This window comes from Balearica regulorum, chromosome 4 (genome assembly GCF_011004875.1).
Source record: "Balearica regulorum gibbericeps isolate bBalReg1 chromosome 4, bBalReg1.pri, whole genome shotgun sequence".
NCBI classification, from domain to species: Eukaryota; Metazoa; Chordata; class Aves; order Gruiformes; family Gruidae; genus Balearica; species Balearica regulorum.
In genome coordinates this window covers 18,941,505-18,960,735 of record NC_046187.1, presented here as the reverse complement: position 1 = coordinate 18,960,735, position 19,231 = coordinate 18,941,505, and the positions used below count along the sequence as shown (strand labels likewise).

General features: G+C 38.0%; 1 protein-coding gene across 9 annotated transcripts in view; it reads left to right on the top strand.

Moving 5' to 3' along the window:
- Positions 1-19,231, top strand: part of MAPK10 (mitogen-activated protein kinase 10) — a 188,435-nt gene that overhangs the window by 43,267 nt on the left and 125,937 nt on the right. For 4 of the 9 annotated variants that reach the window (XM_075751343.1, XM_075751340.1, XM_075751347.1 and 1 more), the window contains exon 3: positions 17,883-18,039. The exons of 4 other annotated variants lie outside the window; for them this stretch is intronic. The gene's annotated coding sequence lies outside the window, so the exon portion shown is untranslated. Of the gene's footprint in view, positions 1-17,882; positions 18,040-19,231 lie in introns of those variants that run through there. One more of the 9 variants, XM_075751348.1, reaches the window with a different exon arrangement.

Below are 19,231 nucleotides of genomic sequence, written 5' to 3'. Positions count from 1 at the left end.
CTTCATAAAAATGAACTCTTGAAAAAAAGCCTGTGATATGGGTATACTGAGTCTCCCTGGAGAGGGATGGATCAGAAGAGTCAGTACGGACAATTTTTTTCTCTAAGGCTTTTATTGTCTATGAAATTATTAAAACAGACTTAGTAAGTTAAAATCTACATGATAAAGCTGACAATCTTTAAATTAGTCACAAAATGGGATTGAGTGCACCCTCAGAAAATTTGCCTATAACACCAAGCTCTGTGGTGTGGTTGACATGCTAGAGGGAGGGGATGCCATCCAGAGGGACCTTGACAGGCTGGAGAGGTGGGCCCACGTGAACCTCATGAAGTTCAAGGTCAAGTGCAAGGTCCTGCACATGGGTCGGCGCAATCCCAAGCACAACTACAGGCTGGGCAGAGAATGGAGTGAGAGCAGCCCTGAGGACCTGGGGGTATTGGTTGGTGTTTGCTCAACATGAACCAGCAATGTGTGCTTGCAGCCCAGAAAGGCAACCGTGTCCTGGGCTAAATCGAAAGAAGCGTGACCAGCAGGTTGAGGGAGGTGATTCTCCCCTGCTACTCTCTTCTCATGGAGACCTCACCTGAAGTACTGTGTTCAGCTCTGGGGCCCCCAACATAAGAAGGACATGGAGCTGTTGGAACGAGTCCAGACAAGGGCCACGAAGATGATCAGAGGTCTGCAGCACCTCTCCTATGAAGCCAGGCTGAGAGAGTTGGGGTTGTTCAGCCTGGAGAAGAGAAGGCTCTGGGGAGACTCAGTAGCTTTCCAGTACCTAAAGGGGCCTACAGGGAATCTGGAGAGGGACTGTTTACAGGGGCACGAAGGAGGGTAGATTTAGATTAGATATTAGGAAGAAATTCTTTACTGTGAGGTGGTGAGGCACTGGAACAGGTTGCCCAGAGAAGTTGTGGATGTCCCCTCCCTGGAAGTGTTCAAGGCCAAGTTGAATGGGGCTTTGGGCAACCCATCCCAGGGACCTGGGTGTCCCTGCCCATGGTGGGAGTGTTGGGACTAGATGATCTTTAAGGTCCCTTCCAAACCAAACCATTCTGTGAATCTATGATTCCATATGAAGGACTCAGGACCTTGATGGGGCTCACCAATGGGCAGAAAACTAAGCTGAGTGAGCAAATCTATGCTTGTTGAATGTGATTGTTGCTGGAAGTTTCTAATCATAGAGGAGATGAGATAGAATCTAAAAAGAAAACCCACATGGGAAAAGTAGAGGTTTCCTTGTAATTTGAATGGATATTCCTCACTCTTCTGTACTGCAGCAAACTGAAATAATCAGAAATTAGGTGAGCTAACAGGCTAGGAAAAGCAGCAGCCCATGATGAAACAGGAAGTGATCTCTAAGCAGAATTAAGGAAAGAAAAACTTTTTACTGAAGAAGGTTATAGATTCAAGTACATATATCTAAAACACCAAAGCATGCAGTAGTTAGTAAAGGGATAGTACTTTTTCTTCCAACGATTCTAGAGGCATTTTTCAGAAAGTTTTCTGGTGTATATGAATTTGTTGACACATCAGCATGCCCAAACCAGATAATTTTGTACAGCTTCATACTGTATGATGCCAAATGTTCCTATATAGTTCATAGAAACACAAACAAAAGGGTGGAAAAATGCTTCAAATACAAAATGCTATGTCGTTAGCTTTAATAGAAACACACAAAAAATAAGTGAAAATAAGCACAGTAGGAAATACTGTAAGAAAGGAAACGCATAACTTGGGAACCAGAGATGTAGACAACACAAAGGTGTCATTTCTGGAAAACATGCCTATACCATGAAGAAAGGTGCTGTTTAAAAAAACACACCCAATGCTTGTGCTCTCTTTACGTGACCTTGAAAAGCAGGTAAGACTATGACAACAAAGAAAAAAGTCTGGAGAGGAGGAGTGTTCTTGGGCAGCATGTCGAGAACAGACAGTGGTCAGCTATATTGGGTGCAACTGCTTTGCAGCGATAGAAGCAAACTGGATACGGAGCTTGCTGTTCAGAGAGGATGTGTGCTGTTTCGAGACAGGGAAGGGGAAAGAAATGGAAACCACAGAAAGCCTTCAGTAGTCTGGCAGCTTATCCATTTATTGTGATGAGAAAATAGATACCGGTAGGTTAGTACATTCAGCAAACTTGAAAGGAATGGAGACAAATGTTTTCTCAGGATTTGGGAAATGGTTGGGTTGAGACTTGGGGAGAGGGACACAGGGAGCTTTTGTTTCCTTTATTTAATTTTGGAAGACAGATTGTCTTCATTGATGGTAGACATACAAGAGACATTCTCTTTGGAAAAAAACCCAAACTATTTACCCCTTCTGTTGTTCTGTAGAAGAAAGGATTTTATTATTTTTTTAAACTTTTTTTTTTTGTCTACCATTTCACTGAGAACTTGACACTTACCAGTATGAGAACACTAACAATTTGTTGACTTAATCTTTCACTGTATTTGTGTTTTATGGCTGTGTTGTGGTTTTACAGGCTATATAGCTCTGCCTGACAGGCAGCTCATATCAACCAAAGTGTCTGACTTGAAGGAAGCAGCTAGGGAAATCTTGCTTATGTGACCTTCAGCTTGTTAAACAATTTGATTTAGTGAGTTGGGAACTCTGGCAGTGGGCTGAGGAGAAATGCCATGCAGCCCCACAAAAATATCGGAAACGTGCCTCATTTTTTTTTCTCAACAAAGCACTGACCTGCCCTTTTGATCATTGTAGCAAAATTAGGAGTCTTAATATCATTAACAGCAATAATAATATAATAAAGCATTAAAAATAAAATATAGACATCCATAGTTGATTCAAACAATATATATTTTCAGTTTTCCAGTTGCTATTGCCTTTGTCTGTTTCATGGTTTTTGTTCTTTATTGTTGTACTAATTGCCATTTTGGATAAACACCTCTGTGAGGCACAGATCCTGCCTTTTTGGATGTGATCGCTCTACAAAGAACTGCTCATATAGCAATTGCCATAAAAAGCTATGTCTCCCTCCAGCTACAATGAAGCAGTAACTGAGCTTTCCTGCTGCAGCATTTAGTATGTGATCTAAAAGCTGTGAAAGTGTGTGGTGCTGTGCGGCACAGCAATAGCTTATGTCTTGTTCAACTGTTACATTGTGTTGTATTTTTAATAATAAAATCAGTGGAAGATACAGCTAGTTATCCAGGTAAATAACAGATTTTATTGCTAAAAATGCATCAAGGTAAACTCCAAACTCCAGTTAACCCACAGGTACCTTTAGATAGCAAGCTGAATATATTGTAGGTGATAGAGTGAAACATTATAATCAGTCCTAGAAATCACAACGTCAGTAGTGTGGGTGATGAATGTGTTCTGCAATAGCTCATTTCTGGCTGTCTCTTCTTAAAATTGGTTAGGACCAGGCAGAGCCTCAAAACTCCACTGGTGGTAGTGAGGTTAGAGCCTCAGCTGATGGTCATAGTTTTATCACTGAAGGTTACCTGCTGTACGTATCGTAGGTGGATGACTACCATGGTTGTGACTGTTACTTTACCTGCTGTCTTTGATTTTTGCAAAAGGGTGGATGTATTTTCCCAAACAGCGTTCTGCTCTGAGCAAGTCAGTGCTGTAGTGGTCTGCTCCTTGTAATCCAGACTGGCAACTGTGCCAAACATCTTGGCAGTACTTCAGAAAGACAGCATTTATGTTTAAGGAAGGTGATGCATTGTGAAAGCTGTCATGTTATGTTGTACTGATGGAGGATCCAACTGGAATTACTGAGACAGAACTCTCTTTAATCACAGTAACCTGTGATTTCTGAACTGAAAAGCATTTTTTTTAAAGCTAGTGAAAATGCATCTTTAGATACTTGGAGGCAAAACATGCTACAAATACTATAAATACTGCCCATTGAATGTTGCATACATAGGGATCTTTGTCTAAATATGTCAACTGCAAGAACATTTATGAATTAATTTTTGTACAGGAAGATAAACCCATGAAAAAAGGTGTAAAAAGTAACTGACTAATATTTAACTAAGATGCATGATATCTAGGTCAACCGGTTAAATTTCTGACTAACACACTTTTTGATACTGAATGCAATCTAAAATAAAATTCTTGACCGAAGAAAACAATTTGATTATAGCCTTGGAACTTCAGTGTTTGCTATTTATGACATTTCTCAGTAACATTTGTTATTTGCGGCTCGTTGCTGTAGTTTCTGTGCAGGAAATAATTGGCATATGAGAAGTCATGGAATGATATGCATTAAGGAACTATTTGGATTTGATCAAGCCATCATACTGTACATCACCTACTCACCATTACTGTAGGACTTGTTGCTAAAGTCAATTTAGAGTTGCAAAATCACAAGTTGGCAGCCTTGTCCTTCAGGCCATTCCTTCATTTGTTCCGATCGGAATTATGTTCATATGTATCAAGAGGCTGTATTCAAGTGACGCATTTGAATGTGGTGGGGTGGGCCTTTGGTAATGTTTAAAGTGAGGTAGGTAACTAATACTAATTTAATTGTGTCTTGCCTGCCTGCAAGTCCCGGACGGATGAGAATTAGTTGAGGAAATGGGATCAGGGGCATGATAGGACTGTCCACAGTAATGCTTCCTATGCAGTTTTAATGAGCTAATGTGCTATGCAGTTGCAGTTAGTAAGAGGTAACACCAGACATGGCTATCCCTTGGGAAGTATGCTCATGCAGTGAGTGTCAGGAGGTAAATCTCGTAGCTGAGTCACCGGTTTTACAGAACTCCAGTGCAGTGCTCTCTCATTTGCTTGCTTTTTAAACTTTCTAGAAGATGTGACGTAGTAGTTGGTATGATTTCCTTACTAATAATACATGCTTTAACCTTATGAGTCTTTTGAAAACTACTCCAGCTGTAGCAGATGAACAAGTAGATTAGATGTTTTTTGGTGGGTGGGGGTTTTTTTGTCTTGAAAAAACACAGAGAAATTTCAAACATACTTTGATTATGAATTGTTATTTCTCAGGCAGTTCATGTACTGACTTAGGCATTCAAAGAAAGAGTAGCTACATGGAAATACAACCTTGCTCTGTAGTGCTTTCCTTCTGATTAGGCTTGAAGCCTCACGCATTGTTCCAAATAGTGAGAATCAAATCTTGTTTAGCATGTGCATGGTCACAATACACCTATAAAAGCAGCCCCCAAATCAGTCAGTATTCACGTGTTACCACAGATCACAAAGAGGTAAAGAGTAACTACATCAAGAGGAGATGAGAAACAGACAGTGAAATGCACTCAGAGGAGACCAGAATTATGACCCAAACTAAATGGAATACAAGCCAGTAATTTCACTTTGATATTTCAGCTTTTAGATATTCTGCTGCTTTTCTTATGCAAAATAACTTTTCAAAGGGTGGAAGAGGAGACAAAGCTTCAGGAGTACTATTATTCATTCACATTTCTCTACCCGTGCTTCATGCAGACCTTGGCACCAAGAGGGTGAGCTAGTGTTTAACTGTGTCTGATAGTGTGAGCCGTGCAACAGCTTTTGTAGTTACATTATTATCCTCTCAAGTTACTAAAAAAATATCTTAGGAAAGATTGCTTTGAGATTGTGAAAGTGGCTTAGAAATGCAAGTTTGAAAATCATCAGTAGCAAACCTTTTTATCTGACTTGTATGTGGTTTGTTTGTGGTGGGGTTTTTTTTGGAGATGCTAGATGAGTGATGTCGAGTGGGCTTTGCTTCAGATGTGCAGCAGCAAAAAAACTTATTTCGTGAATCAAACTTAGTGCCTTGTTTTGGGGATGTCAAAGGCAGCTAGATATGATGCTGTTTCTTATAATCTCATCTACCTAGCTGCTGTGCTTTTCCAAATTTGTTTGGTGCAGCTCTTTAATTTTTTCAAACTTTTAACACTGTTTCATTTTGCATTTTAAACTCTAGAACCCTGGTGGCAGAAAAGGTCTGTATATATAAATAAAAATTAATTAGATATAGTTAAAGATATAACTCATAATAAATAAGTTTATATAATAAATTTCATTAAAGTATATGACTCTATCATGTGTATATATTTTTAACAAAAGATGAGATTGTGATCCTTTATGTGACTTGAGAGTTAAGGGCTTAAAAAAAAAAATAAATTACCAAATAACAAACAGTTCACCATAAAAATGTGAGTATTAGCTACCTGCTTTTGGTGGCAGCATCTAATCAGTGAAGGAGGACAGAGACTCACCAGGTAGCTTTGCAATTGTTCTTGCTGCCCAGAGAAGTGTGCTGGCTGCTCCTAGACTAGTAGGACTCAGTCTCCGTCCATTCACTGTATCACAAAAGGAACTGTGAGTGCCAGGGTTGAATAACGTTGTCCATTCCTCTATGGCATTGCTTCTTTTCTCTGGTCCCTAACTAGGACAGTGCTGCAGCTCAGTCAGTAATGTCACACTGATCTATGTTAAGATGTTAATAACTAGAAGTTTCTAATTTATTTTATTTTTGCTTTGTATTATACAGCTTTGACTAAAATGTGACTGATTGGTCTAGTATATTAGAGAATATTTAAGTGGTGATAACTTTCTCTTAAAATGACAAAATTTTCTTACATGCCTAACACTGATTGGAAGGGAGAAGAGAGCTAGTGAAATGAGGATGCTTTAGCTTAAAACTCAGCTTATCAGTTAAGCAATTTTCAGTTTGATTTTTAGATTTGTTACGCAAAGTCCTTAAGCATATCCATCAGGGAAGTAAAAGTCTCTAGACTAATCACTTTGCAGAATCTGGACTGTAAAACATAAATGAAAGGTATTAGGTTGGTGGTGTAAATATGAGGCCTTCATTGCAAACTAGAACACCATTTAATGACATGATCCAAAGCCCAGCGAAATCAGTAGAAAGATATCTATTGAATACACTAACTCAGTACCAGACAAAGTGTGACCTGAGTCATTTTTTTGAGATTGTGAATGTGTTGTATAATCAGAAATGAAATTACTGAAGAGGCACAAAAAATTATTCCAAAGGTTGAAACATCTATATCAATCATAGAAAGCTTCTCTGCTGTAAGATTAAGAAATCTTGTATTTTATATAAATAATGTAATCCAAAACCAAGATGCCACTGATATTCAGGGAATGGGGTTCAATAATTGCTGTCAGTATCTGACTGTACAGGAATATTTATATTGTCTTCACCCCACTGCTAGCTTATTCTTGCTGAGTATGAATGCCTTTTGGGAGATACAGGTATGTCTTCTCCAGGCTGAGACTATGGATGTTAATTATTTGCCTTTAATTTACTACCTTCTGGCTGTTTGTTTGAAAATTTAGTTTCACAGTGGCACATTTTGTACTTTCTTCACTGAGTATGTTAAACTGTTGCCTCTATTAAAACCTGAAGTAATTCTACAACCTATTCCTTTTGGCTGTCTTGCTAGCCTTATACTTCTACCGCTTCTCTTTGTATATGTGTAGTTGCAGTCTTTTCATTCTATTAAACTCAATTGTCTTGGTGTTTTTGTTTACAGTATCTTTTGTTTTGATAGAAAATAAATGTAGCCTTTAGATACATTTGTATCCATATAGATTCTATCGAGTGCTTTGATCATGCAAATGTTTTATCTCATTAGGTAATGTTTAATGTTATGTTGCAACATTACAGTCCATTTCTGTTGACTAGACAACATTTTTTGTATTATTGAGTGAAAAATATTACAACATTGATCTTTTCCCCCTATTTTCTTCTGTGTCTATTCATTGCAGATATAATTTAATTTTCCAAATTTTGAGGTACATTGCTATTTGTAGATCTTACTTTGCCTATTTTAATTTATTTTTTCTTTTTATTATTTTTGCTAGTTATTATCTTTATATTTTCTTATTTTTAACACAACTACCAGTTACGTAAACTTATTTATCCATACATGAAGTGCAGGGAAACCCAAGTTATTTTCAAGTATCTATATGCTTTAGGCAGACTGTGTGATGTACAGAACTGGGTCTTTCCTTTATTTAATTTTCTTTAAATGTATGTCTACACTGTAGTCAGTGCAAGGTGGTAGTGCCATGTGCAACTGGTTTTGAATTAGCTAATGTGAGTGCTGAGAAGAGTGGAGTCCCATCAGTATGGAACTTGCTATGAACTGCAGCAAAAATGAGTTGATGCCCAACTGTTGCTGCCTGTCTGCATGCTACTGTGCTATTTTATTAGCAGTGCCCAAGACGGCTTGTTCAAAGCTTGTGTGCTCTCTGTACTTAAGCCGAAGCCACAGCACTCTGAACTAACTGATGATTTAATGCAAGAATGCTAAACCTATTTTGGAACTCTGGCTTGTTTTCAATATTGCAACAGATAGTGTGAGACCTGATTTTAGACATTGGATTCATAATACAAGTTTGCGTTCCCCTGAAACCTGAAGGCATTTGGATTTAGTGTCCTGGTCCAGTACAAAACAAAGATCCAAGCTATCAAACCCTTTCATTTTCAAAGGGAGTTGGCTCTCATGTCCTTATTCCTATGTCCCTAAACTTCACAATGTCCTCCTGTGTGACACATACGATTGTAGCAACGGCAGCGTGCAGCCAGAATTTTAATGAAGGGAGTTTTTTGTTTTGTTTTGGACATTTTGATGAGCTCAAATGCATCAAGAATGTGCATATGTGACAGTACAAAGAAGTAAAGGACAAAGACCCATACTTGCTCTCTGTCAGAGAGGTTTTTAAATATCTTGCCATTTGATGTGCTTCATTCGACTGCAGAGGTGGAAGAGCTGTGGATTCATTTCTAGCATGAGTGATCTAGCAGTATGCAGAGAGAAGTAGATGTACTAAATCCAGGAAAGGTATTAAAATAGCTATCCCCTTTGTATTTGAGAAAAATGTTAACTGAATTCTTCCCGTGTACCTTAATAAATTTGCAAAGAGTGCCTTTGTAATCCATTTATTTATGGAAAGGTCCTTGAGCCAATTACATTAGTTATTTTAGCCTGCCTACAGAACTCCTTATACTTGATTTTGCACAGTATGTAAAGAAATAAGAATTTCTGATAAATATGGATACATTTTTCAACTTACTGTCTCCATGTTGCGAAGAGTGATGGTCCTTTCAGAGGTAGTGGTGTCTGTACTTTGCTTCAGGTAACAGTTACATATGTGTCTAGTCTCTGAAGACAGTAATTTTTAACCCTTAGTCTGTAGCTGGTGATAACTGAATATGGGCATTTCTTGCAAAGACATCAGTGTCTCTCGGGTATTCATTCTACAAGCTCCTTGAACATACATTGTCTGAAAACCAGTGCTGGACAGCACTTGACAAAAGGTCGATGAAATCAAACATTAGATTGTATACATAATTACATAAACTTGAGTAACTATACAGAGACATACGCTTGCAAGGACTGCTGCATGTTAATATATTCATGGACACCTGCTAATCTGAGCTTATCTTTACATGAGTTATGCTTAGAATTTGTGGTGTATATTGCATAGAATACAGTAGATAAGTTTACATTTGATGAAGAAGCAAGTTTGTTGTTGCGTTTTTTACATGCAACTACTGTATCAGGTGTATCACAGTAAATTCGCTTTCTAGAATTTATAGGATTGTCTTCTGTTTCTGTTGTACGCTGCTATTTCTGTTCATGTTGATTGTGGACAGTCATTCAAGACAATGTAATTGTGATTATTTTTTACTTAATGATTTATTTCTTTGAAGGACAGGTAGTGCACACTCATTTTGTGGGCCTGGGGAATCCCAGATGTAACCCTACTGGCAAGTAGTGCTACTTCATTGTGTCTGTATGGATTTGAGGAATGACAAGTAGTCGACGCATGGACCCATATGAGCTGAAACTTTTTCAGATGAAGGACATAAAGCGGCTCTGGGTAGTATAAGTAGAGAGAATACATATCTGGCAGTGAAACCTAATGGCCTGTGGGGTGGTGTTACTGAAAGCATTCCTCTGGTAATAAGTTTCATTTATATACATTTTAAATGTGTATAGTCTGAGCTTGCTACTTAGGCACTAGGCAGTGTGAATTAGGTATTTATCTGTGGTTTCCACGGGATAAGTAGGAACATATAGTAGAATGTGCTGATGCCAGAGTATGAACTTTGTTCCATCATAGTACATGGTTAGTAGTTTTATTCTCTTTGTGAGCAGAAGCTGGGCCAGTCAGTGAAGTCTGTCACAGTGGTTGTAGACATTGAGCTAGAATGGACAAGAAATGAGAAACACAGGGTATTAGCATGGTATTTCTGTGATCTACAGCCACATTCACATTTGTGATTAAATACTGTTCAGCATCAGGTGGCTATCTTCCAATCGAGTCATGATCTTTCCTGAAGAAGTATTTTCACAGTGTTTTCCAACATAAGCCTGCACAGAGGAATAATTTATCTATTCATGACTCAGTGTGAACAGAAAGGAAGAAATCTCAGTACAGTGAAGGATACTTAAACTGATGTTTTCCTCCAAGATAAGACCAGCTTTAGATTTTTTCATCACTGATTTGGCTATGCATGTTGTAAGAGGAAAATCCTGAAGGAACTGGAGAGAATTGCAGCTTATCCTAGATTGTACACTTGCAACTTCTGACGTGTATAGAGTCTGCATAAATATAAGGAGCGATGCTCCTGAAGTGCACAGACACAGCAGTCCATACTCAATTTGCTGTATCATTAGGACTATGAATACAGCTGCAGGCCCAAAAGGAGATGCTCATTAGTAAAGCTAGGAAACATGTTTTTTCTGCAGCAGGTAATTACATGCCTTGCAGATGTGGGAGTATAGGAAAGCTTTTAAGCTTTTGTCACCTTCATGATTCATGCTATCACAATGACCTATAGGTCAATCCTGACCTATAGGACTTTAGGCAGCTTGATCAGTTAAGCTATTTTACGTTTTTTAATTATGTATATTTAACCTTGCTTTCCTTCCTACCCTCTGAAGCAGATAAACAGTACCAATATAATTCTTTTTTTCCCTCTCACTTTTGATGAGATCCTTCAGTCTGTGAGGCCCTTCTTTTCAAAAGGACATGTAGAAATCCAAGGTTTATACTGTTTAGTTAAAGTTTATAAACAAACCTCACCAAACAAACAAACAACGTGACAAAATACATTCATCAGAAGTTAAAATAAGGGAGCCTGGGGTGGAGAGGTTATCTCCTGGGTGAAGACCTAATGAGTAATCAAATTATTTTTAAAAGAAAGACTTGCCTGTCCAAAACCAGACCACATAGTCTCAGCCCAAAACAAGGGTGTACGATTGCCTCTTGGTGATCAAACCAGATATAATCTTTTAATGAGCTTTTACAGCTCCATCTTTTACTGCATTCAAATCTTTCATTGGTTTATAAACATGACCTATTGATGTTGTAAAGGATGTCTCCTAAACATTTTGTCCAATCTCTAATCTTAATAGCTATTTTATAACCTGCACTACTAGGTGCTTCATGGTTTTTGTAGGTCAGGGCGATTCAGAATATTAACTGATGCTTACCTACTTTGTAGTAATTTTACCGGATTTAATATCCATGACAGAAAGAATTCTGGGTTCTGCTGTGAAACAGCCCTCTGCATAGTGATAGCAGCACCTAACTGCTTCATGGTGATGTGTTTCAAAATAGGCTGCTGTATATTAGAAAACAAAAAGAGTCAGTCTCCCTTTTGCCCATCCTCTCCCAGCTATAAGCTGCTTAAATTGTTCCAGTCTTCATCTTAAGTAACTGCCATTCAATGTTTCCTTAGTGAGCATTCACTTGCTGTAACTGGGATTCATTAGAGGTAACTGCATGCAGAGGGTTTACATTATTGTACAAGTGAGAGAGAATAGATTTAAGTATGGCAGCATGGATTCATACCTATAATGTAATGAGGAAAATAAATCATAATTAAATGGTAAAACTGTAACAAAATTATTTCCCTCGATGGTGTTAATATGCATGTGGTTGGTCCTGCTGGTTTGTTTTCTACCCATGTGCTTTGTCTGATGAGAAATATGTTGGCTAGCAAGGGATTCTTCTGTCTCTCTTGGCATTCCAGTTTGAACTATAACTTATGTTCCTTTAGACACTGGGAATTTGCACTCAAGGAGTGATTAGATAGTATCTACCGTACAGAAAAAGCTGATGAAATCTCATCTTGGTGAAAGCTCCTGTGTAATCTCAGTAGAAGAGGACAGTGTAAAGATGAACTCAAGAAACCACTGAAACTACCTTTGTGAAAGGTAGTCTGCTCTCACATGTTCAATGTGAGTGGTTCAAATGAAGTGTATTAGACTGCTCTTGGATGGAGCTTTGAGCAACCTGGTCTAATAAAAGATGTCCTTGCCCACAGCAGGAGGGGCTGGACTAGATGATCTTTAGAGGTCCCTTCCAACTCAAACCATTCTAGGATTCTATAATTCATGCTTAAATATTTAGCATTCATTCTGATCACCAAGTTTCACATCATTACCTACTTGGATACTTGACTTGGTCAGCATTTAGGAGAAGAATTAGCCAGAGAATGTCCAAGTTGTATTCCAGTCAGTTGTTGCAACATCAAGTATGCCAGCAAGTAGTCAGGGCTTAGGCATGGCCATCGTGCAAGGTCCCTAACCCTGGCAACACTGTGATTCAGCAGAAATTTTTGTACAAGACTGCATGTGCAGGACAGCATTTCTGGCTATTCTTAAGGCATAAATTTGCTTGCTTACATTATTCAGGCAGAATTTGTTTATTAATACATTTCTTGTTCTTGTTGAATACTATTTATCTTTTATTTGTATTTTATTGCATTGGGTTTCATTATTGTAATAGTAGTATTGTACAAAACACAGTATGATACTCTTGTAATAATGTTATTATGACAATAGTGTGGTATACAAGATTTTGAAGTTCAATACTTTCTGTTACTATCAATCTTTGAAAAGTTGTCTAGAGAAACTGGGATGACAGTTCTTGTTACTGAAAATGTTTCACACTTTTCTTTGCACTTTTTCAGCGTACTCTGTCATTTTGCCACATTTACATAAGAATAATTGCATTGAAATCTTGTTACAGATTTTCTCTGATACACTGGAGTGATTTCTGACAAATAAAATGCTCTCCTATAAGACAGTGCCCTATGGTTCCTCCTTCTCATATGCAATTTTTTTCAGGTTAAGCCAAAAAGATTTCAGTAGCACACTGACACACACACATGTGCTTTGCTTGTATGTATTCATAAGGGCTGCAGTAGACTTCAAACTGACAAGGTTTTTAAAAACGTTTGGACTGCAGTGCTCATGGTCGCAGTGTAGATGAGATTTTGCCTGTGTTCTGGCTCTGCATTACTCCAAGCTAATCCTTAGTTAATGCTGCAGAATTTTACTTCAGTGGTAATTTTTCTCAGCAGATTAATTGTCCATCCTGCTCGCATGGCTTTGTTTGGACTTTTCACTTACTCTGACGTTTATTTTAACAATCATGATAATGAAACCCTCGTATAGTGAAAAATTTCATTTATCCTTCACTAGCAGTGATTGATACCAGTCACCAATCAACCTGCTTTTCCTCCCACTGAAATAACCAGTAGAGTTTCCTTTAAATACTGACATTAGAGGAAGGAATCTTTTCAAGACAGGAAACTGTCTTTAATTTATGGCTACAGATTGGTTAAATAAGCATATGCCAAGGTCTGTCTTCCATTTTCAAAGTGGATTTTTGTCTCCATGCACTCATAAATTGTGAGTTGAAGTCTCAAAAAGTTACTGGGTCATTTTGGTTTTAGATGGAGGATCTTTGTGTGTTCTTGTTTTTCATTTTTTGAGACTGTCGTATGTGTTCTCTGTTGTCTTTCTGCAACTGTGAGGGACAGAAACTTCTTTTAAATGGAAGTTAAAATTCCTAATCTGAAGCTTTGAGAAGAGCAACAAATACCATTGGACTTTGTGATACCATAGTAAGAGTTGTCAGCACTAGCAGTAATAGTGATAGGGAAAGAGAGCAAAGGCTGGTCATGTTGTGCAGTGGCTCACATCCTTTTAAGAGCACACGCGTGAAGTTGGAAGGGCTACACTATGCTATGGATATATGCAAATGCATAAAACATTTCTGTTGCTGAGGATTATTTATAACCTCAACAAAATTCTGCTTCTGTACTGGTGGTTGTTAGTTTTAAAATTGCCCTTCCGTTGCAGCTTTAAAATTTGTCCAGGAAAGACTTGTGGTAATTTTTGTGGACTTGCAGTGGTCACATTCCTTTTCTCCTTTTTTCCTTCTCCCCTTCCAACTCAAAGTAGATTTCTTGCAAATTCAGTCTCCGTCCTGTCACAGCAACAGGTGCTTTGTGCTCTGCTGACTCTGCATGTCTTTGAGAAGTTCTGCTTCAGAAATTGTCCTTTCCATTCCCAGTCATGGAAGTGCTCCTACTGTGGAGCTCGTGTAGTGTACATGTCATTTTATTTTTTATCTTCATTGGAATGCAGCCGGGACTAGGCATGAATCCTCTAAAATGTCTTGGAAATGGAAATGTCTTTCTGTGACTGGTTTAATGCTCCTTTCTGATTGAGAATTGGAGGCATCCATCTTGCTTTGATGAGCTTTTTAAACATCCAATTCATTATTGTTGATGCTGTGAATTTCATTCGTACATCATCTCTTGCAACATATGGACTGATCAACTGTATCCTGCTTAACAGTAGGATAGAGTTTTCTTTTAACATCATGGTTTAATGTTCTTCAGGTGTGATTAACTATTGAACAGCACATGTTGGCTAGTCTAGAAAAGGATCTGATGATCTTTTCTAACCATTCAAGTATTGCAGGTTAAGTTCTGTCTACCAAAAAAAAGCCCATCCCCTGAAAATCCCAAACATCGCACTATGTGCTTAGGGTTTCACCTTCAAATGTCAGTTTGACAGCAAATGCTGCCTGATTCTTTAAGTACGAAGCAATTGTACTAAATGAAATAGGCCTAATTTGTAAACTGCATTGAAATAATAAATTTAGTCCAGAACTAATGCCCTTTCTGCAATCCAGTAAAATTGTTCACTGGTAGTATATGGCAGTTAATTTGGGGGAAATTATGTTCTACTGTAGGACAAATGAATGCATTTGTCATAGAAGAATGGTTGCTTGTCACTCACCCTTCTGTGACTGATCGACTGGGTTGTTCTGCAATCATGTGGGAATAGTATCCCACAAATGTGAATTTATTTTTCTTTCAGTGTATCTTTAAGGTAGGAGCTTCTGCTTAAAATAAAGCATCAGCATTCTCACTGAGCAGCTTTCAGATGTTATTTGGATTATACAGAGAAAAAGGGAGCTACAATTGTAATAATAAATGCTTTAAATGCGACAGAGGCAAGTGATAAAATAAAACTTCATGATTCAAAAGGCAGTGTCTGGTTTAGAAAGAGTAATCTCTCTTAAAGGAAAAAATCCCCAAAGAAGTGAAGGGGAGAGTAATGATTCTGAAACATGCCTGTGAATTAATGAAATGTCTAAGTAGCGAAATACAGTGACACATTCTTGAGGAAAGCATTCTGCCTCTGAAGGAGAAGGGTGTTGTAAGCTGTTGTTCATTGTGGCATGCTTCATTGCTACCTGCATGGCTTTCCTAAAGCCTACAAGATGTTAGCAGACATGATGATTTCTTTTGCATGCCTGCATCTGTTTAGTAAGAGTGATACCATGTTAAAGTGATTATACAAGTCACCGTTAGAAGTGCAATGCCAGGAAGATTATCTCTGTGGCTGAGGTTTGCTTGGCTGTACCAAGGAAATGTGCTGCAGTAAGATGCTCTTTCAGCTGCCATGTGCTTTCGTGTGTCTTCCAGAGATGCTCTGTGAACTTTCAGAGAAGGCACCCATCCCACGTTGAGCAGAAATTGATAGTTATTGTGGTTATTTTTGAAGTGACACTGATAATTTAAAAACACAACCAACACCTCCATTCCAAACAAACCAACCATAAGCAGTTACTGGTTAATAGTCCATGTCTGGCAGGCTTTCAAAATCCAAGGGTAAATGACCATGCAAAGGCATTCATTCTCAGTGTTGTTAAACTCGATGTAAATGTGGTGGAAAAGTGTTTTGGAGCCAGAAGATCAAGTCTTTTTGGCTGTGGTTTCTCTGCTTGTTGTGAAGTGGATAAGAAAACTCCTTGACTTAAATGAAACATTGAGCTCTTCTGGTTGGGATGATTAGACCCGTTCCATCAGATTACAGTAATTCAAATGCAGTGACTGTTTAAAATTATATTTGGCATGTGTAAAGCAACTGATACAAGAGTATATTAAATCTACAGGCTCTTCATTAACAGATAACACTCTCAAAATTTTATAGAGGGCATATACTGGTTTATCAGTATATGGAGGTAGGCATAACCCTGATTAACCTTTCTATCAGCAGTTAATTTGGCCAACAGTATATGAATTTTCTGTGAATTCTTTTATATCTTTACAAGCCCAGTATTCTCTTGAGCACTGTTCTTCTGATGCTACAGATTTTAGTCTTTGTAAACTGGAACTTCTTCACTGGATGTAATGTAAATTGCAAGTGCATGTTCCATTGTGAAAGACAAGTTATGAAAATATCTGCCAGAAATAATTACAGTTGATCCTACTGTTGAGTGGGAATAGAGACTGGAAAATTTACTGGTGTCTCCTTCAGCAGTATTTTCTATAGCTCTGTTACCAGGAATATCAGAATTTAACTCAAAATGGTGAGAAAAGCATAAAATCACATGCAAGAAAAAAAAGGGAAAGGAGAGGTTATTAACCTTCTAGACTTTGCACAGTGGTTTGTAACATGGGCTTAGTTTTCCATGACTGTGTAGAAAGCAAAGTATGCTGTGGATACTGTTTTTGAAGATGTGGAGGCTCTTGAATGTACAAGTGCTTCCCTGTTTTTCACTGACACCTAAGGATGTCTTAAAGGCCTCAAATAGCTTTTTGTTCCTTTTAAAGTGTACACTTTAAATCAGATATGGCATACAGTACAACCCTTTGTAGAAGACTAAGGGCATATGGAGGTAAACACACTGTATGGTGGTCTGAAGTGCATATTTTGCCAAGCTGTCTGTCACAGTGACTTCTAAGCAGCCTGTAGAATAAGTTAATGGGAGAAGTTGCAAAGCTGTTGGTTGCCATTACCCTCCACTCCCCAGTTCTCTAGATTATAAGACTTGCTACAATTGTGCAGGACAGCAAAGAAAAAGGCAAAAGAGAAAGAGGAAATATATAATTGGCAGGATCAAAAGGTAGATTGATAAACAGCTATTGTCATTTCACGAGTCTGGTAGAAATCGAAGTGTTGATATTATTATTAAAGAGCGCACAACAGTACATCTTTCTAATATACCCTTTTTTCAACGATATGCAGTTGATAAGATTTTATTGATTGCCTCTGTTAAATTTCTACTCGAGTATTTCAACACTGATGGTTTGGGGGGTTTAATTTACCTTTCCTCAGAAAGTTTCTTTATTTCTCCAAATAAGGAATTTTCCCTTTCCTGTAAGCCTTCAGTACCATGCAGAAATAAGATCCAGGGTGTGGACTCCTTATTCTTGTGTAATGGCACATTTAAGGAATAAAGTATTGCTTGTTTGGTTGCCTTTAGGACTATTCTCTATACCCGAAGGTCCACAGCTACAGAAATGTTCTCTACCTGGATTTGAATGGGATGTTGCACTCACTGACTATTGCAATGCATTGTAGTGACCTCCAGGCTTTTTTAATTCAACAGTACACCAGTGGGTGAAAGTACTGACCTCAGAAAGGCTGCAGAGGGCTTGAAAGAAAACAGCTAGTTTAATGGGAGAAAATGGACCGCTCAACGTCCCTTGCTCATGTTATGTGTGCTGTTTTGAATTGGAGCATGGTAAAATGGAACAAACGGTCCCAAAATAAGCTAACTGTCCCAACTCGGACCCAGGCTTCCCTAACCCTGCATGTCTTTAACTCCTTTGACAGCTGTCTTCCACTGGGACAGAGGTGAAACTTCGCCAGGCTGCAGCTGTTGAGCAGTGGTCCCCTGATTTGCAGCTCTCCCCAGGAAGACCTCAGAACAATTACAAGTGTATCACCTGGACAAAATGTAAACCTCCGCTGTCAGACTATCCTATCCCTGGTAAGGCATCTGGGGCCACCTAATTACTGATGAAAACAAGCTTAAACTACTACAGAGATGTTACATGTTTGTGAAATGTTCATATAGCATGGTGATGAATATACTGTAAAAATGCAGACAAAGTAATAAGAGGAGAAACAGTACAGGAAAAGAAACACTTTCTAAAGGTGTCCTGTAATTTGTTATTTGTAGTCTGCCTCCTGTGAGTGAGAACTGGTTGTGACCAAAGACTTCATTTATGTAAAATGCCTGTGAGTGTTATGATAGAGCTGGTTTTCATTTGACCAGTCAATGAACCATTTAAAAAACACTGAATGAACATGACATTTTGCATGACAGCTCTAAGCCTGGATAGCGTGTGAGGTAGGCTGTATTCTGTAGACCTGACCTATTTAGCTGCATATCTTACTGTGAAGTTTCACCTCTAAATCTAATTCCAGTATTACTTCCCTTCTGTGAGCATGACTGTGCAGCTATGGATCCAATGCAAAGCCTTATGCACATGTTTACCTCTGTGGTCTAGAGGACATTACATGTGCTGATATTTCCTTTAGGTCCATATTTAAATTTTTGCAAAATCAAGATCTCAATACACTGTAATATTCTTCTCTGTGTAGCATGGATGTGTAGTATTATAATATAAATAGAATATAATAATAGTGTAAATGATAATATAAAAGATGAGTTGGCAGTACAATGTGACTGTTCTTAGTTCATCTTTAAGTGCCTGTACATTAATATGATAACAATGATTAATCATGATAATGTGATAAAAGACTAACAAGGACTGAACATAGATCTGAATGACATTCTGTGTTAAATTCATTTGCTAAGCAATGCTGAGAACAGCTGCAAAAAATCACATGGCATTCTAGTATCTTATGTAGCCTACTTTTTTTTTTGTTGACAAGTGGTTTTCTTGTTTTAACTTGGTTTGTTGGTTGATTTTTAAATTTTTTTTATTTTTTTTTTTTACTTTGATAAACATATCCAATTAAGTTCATGATATAATGTGACCAGGTAAACTTAGCTTCCTAGGTACTTGCCCTACTGGAGCTATAACTGTTTGCTGCATGATAAGTGAATGCATGGGAAATTGGAATAAATGAGACATTTCCATTTTTGGAAGCAACATTGTATCTGCAGGTAGCATGTCTTTGTAATATACAGCTGAAACGACTATCTTTGCAAA